Here is a 10,450-nt window from a genome sequence, read left to right on the forward strand (position 1 = left end):
GAGCTTTCTATCTTCAGGACCGCAGACCTCACTGCTCGTCCTGGGTATTTTCCCGGCCTGCCCTGCCACTCTGGAGCCCCTGATGGATGACCTGCAGAGCCTTCTGAAGGGTGGTGGGTGTTGGCTGCCTGCTTGAGGCATGAACTCAGGCCTTGGGCTGCCTCAGGTCACAGAGTTTTGGCTGTGTGGCCTGTCAGGGCCCCTGTAACTGCACAACATTACTGCTTTTCTGGGGTAAGGTTGAGAAATGTAGGCTGATGCTTTTTCATGCCCATCCCACTCCCAGAAGGGGCACAGTAGGAAGAGCAGGGGCTTCTGGGTAGGAATCCTGACTTCACTACTTCCTGGCTGTGTGACCTTGATTAAGGGACATTATCTCCCCTGAGTCTCCGCGGCCTTGTCTGTGCAATGGAGCTGGTTACACCTAGAGCACAGAGCCGTTGTGAGGATTGAGTCAGATGATGTAGCTGAAGCCCTTGGACAGCTCCCGGCACTAAATAAGCGATTAGCGTGTGTGAGCCCCTCTACTCCCCGATGTGCTCTTTCCCCCCACCCCCATTCACACTTCTCCCTCAGGGGAAGGGGTGAGAAACTCAATGTCAATGTCACAGAAGTTTATAGGACGGCTCAGTAGCCAAGTGAGACCAGGACTACATTTCCATGGAGCCGAGAATCTCCAGAAAAACAATGAGATTCCTATGATAAAATTCCATAGTACAAGGCGGGAGGAGAGATCTAGGGGCCAGTGCACCTCAAATCCCAACAAATAGGCTATTATTTATCCTACTTAGGCACAAGCCCAGCGCTGATGCCCCCATCCCCGAAAGAGCTCGAATATGTGTCCTCTTGAAGCTTTGGCTGTGAGAACCCAGGCTGCCCTTACAAACCCCTGGGCTCCTCCTCCGGCACCACGGGCCCTCAGTCCCTCACTCTTCCGGGCTCAGTTCATCCCAGGAACCATCAAGTTCTGAGGGATGGTGCTCGGCTCCCCTCCTTCCTGGCCCAGAATAAGAGAAAATGCTCGATAGGGTGAGCAGGTTGCAGGAGGAGGCATAAAGGACTCAATATTATTATCAATAACAGTAGCTCTATGAATATAGAGTTATATATTGTTGATAACTGATAATCATCGCAGTTGCTCAGTGCTGGGTACCAGGAGAAGCTTTCTGTTGCAGCATCTGTAATATTGATGACCCATGCAGGCATTGTTAACTCCCCATTTGAGGAAACAGGCTCAGAGAAGTTCTGAGACCTACCCTCTTGGATCTGGAGAAACAGGCCCATCTTCTTGGAAAGTTACCCCCAGCCAGTTACATGCCTCTCTGTCCTTCAGGCCTCGGGCCATCTGCAGTCCTGAGTCCCCCTCCATCACCTCCCAGTCCCTTGGTCCATCAACTGCTCCTAACTCAAGCAAGACCGCTGGCCGTGCTCTGCGCCCCTCCCCCACTCCCAGTCTCCTTCCATCTGCTTGGCTCTGTTTCTCCCAGGGACCTTTCCGAGTGAACTCTTCTCTGCCACTCCAGTCAAGACACAGGCATCAGCATCAGACTGACCTGGGCTCCAAGCTTACCATGCTGCCTGCTGGCTGTGCATCCCTGGATAAGTCACTTTGCTTCTCTGAGCACGGTGTCCTCAGCTATGGCGGCCACAGTGTTATTGGGAGGCAAAGCTGAGAGAAGGCTCCTTAGGCTTTCAGCCCCAAATCTGCCTTGAATTCTGTGAGTTGCCCCTGGACCCTTCAGAGAAATTCCCTCTTTTGCTTAAGCTGTCTTGAGTTGGACTTTTACTTGCTACCAAACCAAAGCAGACTGAAAAACCTTTGATTAATAAGCCTCCCATTACTTCCTGGATAAAGCCCAATCTTCTTAGCATGATATCTAAAGTCCTTCGCAATTTGACCTCAGCCTACTTAAAAAAAATAACTTTAAAAACAACTTTGTAGAAATGTTTAAACACAAAACTCCGCCCATTTTAAGTGTACAATTGGATGCTTTTTGACAAATACGTAATCAACCCCACAGTCGAGATACAGAACATTTTCATCACCCCAGCAAGTTCCCTCCTGCTGCTTTCCAGCTCATCTGGCCAGAACCGGGCATCCCCTCAGGCTGAGAATGTGGCCCGGGATGGAAGGTTCTGGAGGAAACAGTTGCCTGCGGTGACTTAGGAGAAAATGTAGCTATCGTGTTAAGAAATTAAGTAGGTTATGCATTGAGCCCTCATTAGTAGAATAAATATTAAAATGACAAGAATGCAAATAATATCATCTTAAATTGAGGTTGGTAAAAGAAATGCTGGTCTGGAAATTACTGGTATTTTGCCTTACAGGAAAAATGACAGTCAGCTTACTAATTCCCAGTCTGGTCTGGCCCAGGGGAGGCCTCCCTCAATAAGAGTGCATAGAACAGATGGTGCAGCCCCTGTGGGAAACAGTCTGGCTGTTCCTCAAAACGCTAAACATAGAATTGCCATATGAACCAGCAATTCCATTCCTAGGTGTGGACTCAAAAGAAATGAAAAACGATGTCCACACATAGCAGTATTATCCATTATAACCAAGGAGTGGAAACAACCCAAGTATATATCAACTGATGGATGGATAAACAAAATGTGGTACAGCCATGAAATGGAATGTTATTCAGCTATAACAGAATTATGTAGTAGAGAACTGAACCTTGCTGGTTGTCTAGGGCCGGGCGGTCTTTTAGGTCTTTTGCAACCAGTCGATTGCTGGTTGTCTAGGGCCGGGCGGTGTCGGGGATGGAAGGTGAGTGCTAAAGGGCATGAAGTTTCTTTTGGGGGGGTGATAAAAAGTACCCTAAAATTGATCATGGTTGTCAGTTGCACAGCTCTGTGAATGTACCAGAAACTACTGAATTGTACAGAGTAAATGGGTGAATTTTATGGTATATGAATTATATCTCAATAAAAATTTTACCCCCCAAAAAAGAGTGTGAGTGGAATTGAAGCTCCTAGAAAAGGGAATTTGCTGTGTTCACTGGTGTGTCCCAGTGGCTGCAACCCCTCCAGGAGGACAGGTGCTCAATAAATATTGGGCAATAAATATGCCAAGTGACTCCTGGCACTGAAGCAGGGCCCTGAGGACTCCCAGTCTGGAATTTTCCAGACCACTCCCCTTTGCAAAAACAAGAGCTGCTCTTAGAGCATCTGTACCTCCACTCTGCTTTGGGACCCAGCCAAAAGGCTTAGCCAGATTGCGTTGAGGCCTGTGGCCTAAGAGTGAAGGCAAGACAAAGAGGATGGGAGGGACATCAAGAAGATTGACCTACTGTGTCCCAGGCATGGGATCAGCCCCTCCAGCCTCCCGTGGGTTAGCCCAAATACCCACATCATCGAAGAGATTCCTTGGGACGAAAGATTTGAGTCTGAGGCTCTCAGATCCATGGGCTGTGAGGAGAGAGCCAGGCCTGTCTCCTTTGGAAGGAGTCTCAGGCTTGGAGGAAAGGGTATTGAAGGCTCCAACCAAGCTCAGACAGGAAGAGCCAGGTTCAAGAATTGACTCCCACCATTTCTCTCTGAGACTCTCTGATCCCTCCCCAGATGCTTTGGCCCCATCTGGGGGGTGGCCTGGCCTGCCCTCCCTCATCCCCCTGGGAATGTGTAAGGAAGTGAAATTCACATCCTGATTCTTCATATTCTGTTACTCAGGCAAGATAGTTATCATGTGTTCACTCAACTAACGTCAGGCATCTGTTCTCCTCCACGCATTGGGCAGTGTCCATGGGACAGGGAGTGAGTAAGGCACTGTTCCCTCTGCTGGAGTTCAGTCTAGCATAAGAGCCAGACATGGGCATCACCTGCCAGAAGACCCCTAAACGCCATCACAGTCGCTTGAGCAGAACAAGAGCCCCAGGAGTCCAGGGCAGGGCAGGGGTGGGACCAGAGAGGCCTCACAGAAGAGGAATTGCCAGAATTGGACCCCAGGGGGGATTTTGCTGGGCAGAGGAGCAGAAAACAGCTCATTCCAGACAGAAGGAACAGCACAAGCAAAGGCAAGGTGTGTGTGTGGTGGGGGTGTGTGTGTGAGGGTGCAAGACTGTCCAGGAGGCCACTGGAGTCAAACAGGTAGAGGGCTGGACAGGTACAATGAGGCAGGAACAGCAGGAAATGCGGCTGAAAAAAGTGGATTGAAATGCAAATGGTCAGAACAGGGGAAAGATAAACAAACTGTGATACATCTCACAAAGGAAGAGTACCACTCAGCAAGAGAAGAGAACAAACGGCTGAGATGCTTAACAACACGGAGAAATGTCAAAAACGTGATGCTGAGTGAAAGAAGTCAGACGCAAAAAGAACACACTGTTTGATGCCATTTATATGAATGGCAAAACTAAAATAAAATAGGCAAAACTAATCAATGGAGATCAAAGAAAGAGAAATGGAGCTGGAGGAGTCGGGCTCCTGGACTTCAGACTATACTGCAAAGCTACAGTGGTCAAGACAGTATGGTACTGGCACAGAAACAGAGGTATAGATCAATGGAACAGGATGGAGAGCCCAGAGATAAACCCACGCACATATGGTCACCTTATCTTATGGACTCTCAACCACTGCGCCACCAGGGAAGCCCTGGTCACCTTATCTTTGATAAAGGAGGCAAGAATGTACAATGGAGAAAAGACGGCCTCTTCAATGGGTGGTGCTGGGAAAACTGGACAGCTACATATAGAAGAATGAAATTGGAACACTCCCTAACACCATACACAAAGGTGAACTCAGAATGGATTAAAGACCTAAATGTAAGGCCAGACACTGTCAAACTCTTGGAGGAAAACATAGGCAGAACACTCTATGACATAAATCACAGCAAGGTCCTTTTTGACCCACCTCCTGGAGAAATGGAAATAAAAACAAAAATAAACAAACGGGACCTAATGAAACTTAGAAGATTTTGCACAGCAAAGGAAACCATGGACAAGATGAAAAGACAACCCTCAGAGTGGGAGAAAATATTTGCAGATGAAGCAAGTGACAACGGGTTGATCTCCAGAATTTACAGGCAGCTCATGCAGCTCAATGTCAAGGAAACAAACAACCCAATCCAGGAATGGGCAGAGGACCTAGAGAGACATTTCTCCAAGGAGGATATGCAGATTGCCAACAAGCACACGGGGGAATGCTCAACATCGTTAATCGTTAGAGAGGTGCGAATCAAAACTACCGTGCGATGTCATCTCGCACCGGTCGGAATGGTCATCGTCGAGGAAGCTGCAGGTGGTGAGTGCTGGAGAGGGTGTGGAGAAAAGGGAATCCTCATACACTGTTGGTGGGAATTTAAAAAAAAATAATAATTTTTTTAAGTTTATTTTTTCACGTTTAATGTGAAAATGAAGATCTCATGAAGTTTACATATCACAGTATTAGGCATCATATAATATCAATTTTGATAGCTATAGTTACATCATCTAAAAATTACATGACGATTGGTGGCACGTTATGTGCTTTTCAAAACTGCAGTAAAACAGAAATAACGTGAATGCAAATACATATTACCAAGGACCTAGGGATCGCACTTAAATGACTGGATGGCAAACTTTACATGTTAGCAAGGTAAAAAGAAATTGCCAAATCTTTTTTTCCCCCTGTATTGAAATAATGAGTCTTAGATGACCAAATAACAAGATCCAAGATACCTTAAATCAAAATATTTACCAAAAGTTCAATAATGTTTTAGAGCAAACAAAAAACAAAAAGGTGAAATTAAGGAGATCATTTGTATTCTAAATTTAATTTTTTCTGTTCTTAGTTCCAAGCATTTCAAAGACTCTTTAAATAATACTTTTAAACTCCTAGTTAAAATAAAATGAGGTGAGGTAATATTTAATTAAAGCAACAAGTTATACCAGTTATGTAAAAATGTCTTCCTGTTAATTTCAGAGATATTTTGTACCATTCAACAAGGAAGAATCTTGAACAATTATCTCAAGATAATGCTGTGTCATCCGCGGAGCAGTGGCGAGATGCGGTCGTGCGAGACTCCTGAGGCCCGTGCAGGGAGAGGGGAACGAGAAGGAGGTTTTTTTTTTTTTTTTTTTTTTTGCGGTACACGGGCCTCTCACTGTTGCGGCCTCTCCCGTTGCGGAGCACAGGCTCCGGACGCGCAGGCTCAGCGGCCATGGCTCACGGGCCCAGCCACTCCGCGGCATATGGGATCCTACCGGACCGGGGCACGAACCCGTGTCCCCTGCATCGGCAGGCGGACTTTCAACCACTGCGCCACCAGGGAAGCCCGAAGGAGGTGTTTTGACTGAAGTTTTGCTGGCAGGGAACTCCCTCCTGTCCTGTGATCTCCAGACCCATGAGGAGAAGGAGGACAGCTCCCTTATTGTGGTATCACAAACTAACAAATGCCTAATGTGTCCCTTTCCCAGCTCCCCCCTCCAAATGGGGGTGCCTCTAAGAGGGATGTTAGCCTCACATCAGACCCAGGAGAAGCAGGAAGGAATTTGGCGTTGACTTAATAAAAGTGTCTGATGAATAGATAAATGACAAGGACCGACTCTATAGGGAACTATGTTCAATATCTTGTAATAACCTATAATGGAAAAGAATATGTATATAGGGCTTCCCTGGTGGCACAATGGTTGAGAGTCCGCCTGCCGATGCAGGGGACACGGGTTCGTGCCCCGGTCCGGGAAGATCCCACATGCCGCGGAGCGGCTGGGCCCGTGAGCCATGGCCGCTGAGCCTGCGCGTCCGGAGCCTGTGCTCCGCAACGGGAGAGGCCACAGCAGTGAGAGGCCCGCGTACCGCCAAAAAAAAAAAAGAATATATATATAACTGAATCACTTTGCTGTACACCAGAAACTAACAGAATATTGTAAATCAACTGTACCTCGATTAAAGAAAAGAAAGAAAAAAAATGTCTGATGCAACATTATATACATATATATAACTTAAAATTCATAAAAAGAAGCATCTTTCATCATGCGGATCAGCTGTTTTTCCACGTCCCTGTGTAAGGAGAGGGCCGTCTCTCCCCTGAGTGAGGGGACGGAGCTGACTCCTCTTGAGGGCATCAGCTCTGCCCCTGCTCTCAGAGGCTGTGCCAGGGGCAGCGAGGACCAGAGACCCTGGAGCCCCCAGCTGGGGGTGGCCAGGGGCCAGTCATGGACCTCTCTGGGCCCCCTCATCCTCAGACACCAAATGGAAGCCCCCTTCGCAGGGTGGGCACTAGAGAGCACAGATGGGGCCATCAGTTCTTGGCGGCCTCTTCTCTTCCCTTCGGTCTGGGGGCACATTTATCTGCTCTCCTCTGGGTTCCCTCAGTTCTTCCTGCTGCCCTGAGTCCATAGCTACCTTCTCAGGCAAGCGGCCTTGGAGGTCGTCTCTGCATCCAGCTGCCCGGCAGTCCTCACCTGTCCACGCCCCAGCCCTAGTCTAATGACCAAGGGCCTCAGGCCACATCTCCTGCTGACGATCCCTTACATGCACCTATTGCCAGCCTTGGCTGTACGTTGGAATCCCCTGGGGAGCTTTTCAAACTTCTTTTGCGTGGCCCCGCACCCAGAGCCTTCACCCGTGTTAACCAGTACCCAGTTGATGACAGGCGCTGCGCTAGGTGCTGGAGTTACAGCGGTTAATAAGATACATTCACCGTCTTCAAAGAACTTCACAGGTGTGGAAATAGGTATTTATTTAGTGGAATAATGAACATTTCAAGAAATATCTATCAAAAGGTTACCTCTTGGATATCCCTGTTGGCAAGAAGGTTTTTATCTCCTTTATGAGCAGAGCGGAAAGTGGTCTCCTGAGATACACAGATTGATGGAGTTGGAAGGGAATTTAGTTAACTAGTCCCTGTGCCCCAACCTCCCATTTTACAGATGAGGAAACCAAGGCCAAGAGGCTGAGTTTTCTGTGTGGGAGGAGGAAAGCAGTCTCCGAAAGCCAGAAGGCTCTTGCATTGTGGCATCCCCCGCCAGGTGCTCTTGAGAGCTGCTAAGCTGTTCTCAATCCAGTATCTGATGCCAAGTGAATAAAAGATTTAGGGCGCATTAGTAAAAGTATTTTAATCAAGTCTAGATACATTCAAGATTAGATTAAGCTGTGATGGATAACAGCTAAAGACTAGCAAGAAAGGTTACAAATTGTTTCTAGGTATTTATTTCTTTTAAGGCTGAGGATTATATGCATAAACTTAATCTAAGTCAAATTTACATGTTATTTAAGTTCAGCTGTTTTTGTGAGTTATCATATTTTTGTAAGTTGAAGAATAATTGATGGAAAACTAAGCAAATCTCTTTACTAACTAAACCTACTAAGCCTGGCTCTGCCACTAGCTTGCTGGGTGATCCTGGGCAAGTCATTGAACTTCTCTGGCTTTCAGTTTCTTCATTCATAAAATGAAGCTAATAATAGTAGCTATGAAGTGAGGTGCAGCATGTGTAGCAGAGCCCGAGGCCAGATGACCTTGGGTCAAATCCCAACTCTACGACTTAGGGTAATGCCTCTGCACTCAGTTTCTTCATCTGTAAAACGAGGTGATAGTATTCCCCGCCTCAACATGCAGTTATGAGGCTCAAATAAATTAATACATGTGAAGAGACTGGAACTGCGCCTGGCAGTGTGCTTACAAATGGTGGCTCTGGTGGGGATGATGTTTAGAGCTCAGAGCATCCGCCCACAACGGTAGGATAAAAATTTAAACTACGAGCAAGGTCTCTGAAAATCGAAGAATGCAAATCTAACCAGTGGGGTTAGACTGTGACTAAGCAGATGCTCCAGACTCAGGGGAAAGAAAAGATGTCCTGCATTTATCCTAACCCCAGCCTCCTTTCACTCCTTCGTCTTTGACCCTCCCCCATTCCTGCCCTGTCCAGGGTCTATAGGGGCACTCAAAGGCACTGTTGGCTTGTGGGAGTCTCCAGCAATGGATACTGGGTTTTTGGGTTCGCTAGCAGGACTTCCTCCCACTCCCAGGGTCTGCACTGCCTTTTGCGAGCTCATCCCCACTCTAGTGATAAGCTACTTATTCCTGGGCCCCTTACATGGTCCCCACAGCAAAGCCCTTGGCACCTTGGTTGGGCACTGGAGGAAGAGGATAAGAGAGGTGGGTGGCACAGATAGGGCTCGGCAAGATGCCACTAATGGGTGTGTGGGCAGCAGGAAGAGGACATGCTTTCTGTACCAGATACCTGGGGCTTCAGAAGCCCTGGGGTGGACCACCGCCTTCCCCAGGAGGACCTGAGGCCAGTTATGGGTACATCAGATAGCCAGAGACAGAGACTAACCACCCACTGCCCAGCTGGCACCTAGTGAGAGCCTACTCAGACCTACTCCCAGGAAGGAACCACATTTATGGGGCACTTTCTGTGTGCCCGGCACTGTGGCAGCCACTCTCTGTCCTCTCCCAAGGCGGAGGCTGTTATCCCTATGATGATGAGGGAATTGAGGCTCAGAGATGTTATGTAACTGGCCGAGGACACGTACACCACGTGGCGGAGCCAGGATGTCAGCACAGAACTGTCTAGTTCCAGAACATCCCACCCCATGGGGTTGTGGCAGAGTAAAGCAAGGAGGCACAGCAAAGTGTGAGTGTTGGGCCGGGTGGGGAGTGGAGAGGAGGGCCAGGAGGCTGCTTTCGGGGGAGGTTTTGCACCTCCAGACCAGCAGTCTAACGTGGGTGCAGGGCAGGTTGGTGTGTGTCTGGTGGTGGTGGTGGTGATGGTGGAGGACGTTTCAGGCTGTCTTGAGGTTGTGACGGGAGCAAGTGGTCAGGACACTCGGTCCTCCAGGGAGGGTTTGGTTTGGTCCTGGAGAGGAGGCAAAGCTACCTGTCTAGATGCCCTGTTGAGACTGGGATTGAAGAGAGGGTAGGGGCGCAGCTTTTTCTTTAGAAATTTGGTTTCCAAAGTGGGGAATGCACCTAGGGGTGCATCAGATGATCCTTTAGGGTGTGGTAAGAAAATATTGGAACTTCTATTCATAGTTTAAAAAATAATCATGAAAAATTTTTGGTGCGTGAATGATTTTTAATATACATATTAGTTCAATAGCATAAATATAATACATAAACATAAATATACATACAGTGATAGTTCCAAACTTTATTTATTTTTTTACTGAGAGCTATACAGCCAATAGAAAAGGCTTCCAGAACAAGACTGGCGATTTGCAGGGGTCGGGGAAAGAGATCGGAGTGGGTGGGAGTAGAAACAGAGACTGGGGATAGCTGTTGGCGGCCCCTGCTGGTCATCACCGGAAGTGCAACATCACTCAATACAGTACCCTTCAGAAAATCCACTCCGAGTTTTCTTTCTTTCTGTGCCTTGAATCCCAAAGCCTTGGAATGAATATCCACCAGAGGAAAACCTTGATTTTAGGGGAAGCAGAGACACTGCCTGCACCATTGTGACCTCTGGGGCGGGGGCAGGGAGGAAGACAGAGCTAAATACAGAGCCCAGAGGGAGAGGACTCTTTCCCCTCA

This window comes from Neophocaena asiaeorientalis, unplaced genomic scaffold (assembly GCF_003031525.2).
Source record: "Neophocaena asiaeorientalis asiaeorientalis breed wild unplaced genomic scaffold, Neophocaena_asiaeorientalis_V1.1 scaffold30, whole genome shotgun sequence".
NCBI classification, from domain to species: domain Eukaryota; kingdom Metazoa; phylum Chordata; class Mammalia; order Artiodactyla; family Phocoenidae; genus Neophocaena; species Neophocaena asiaeorientalis.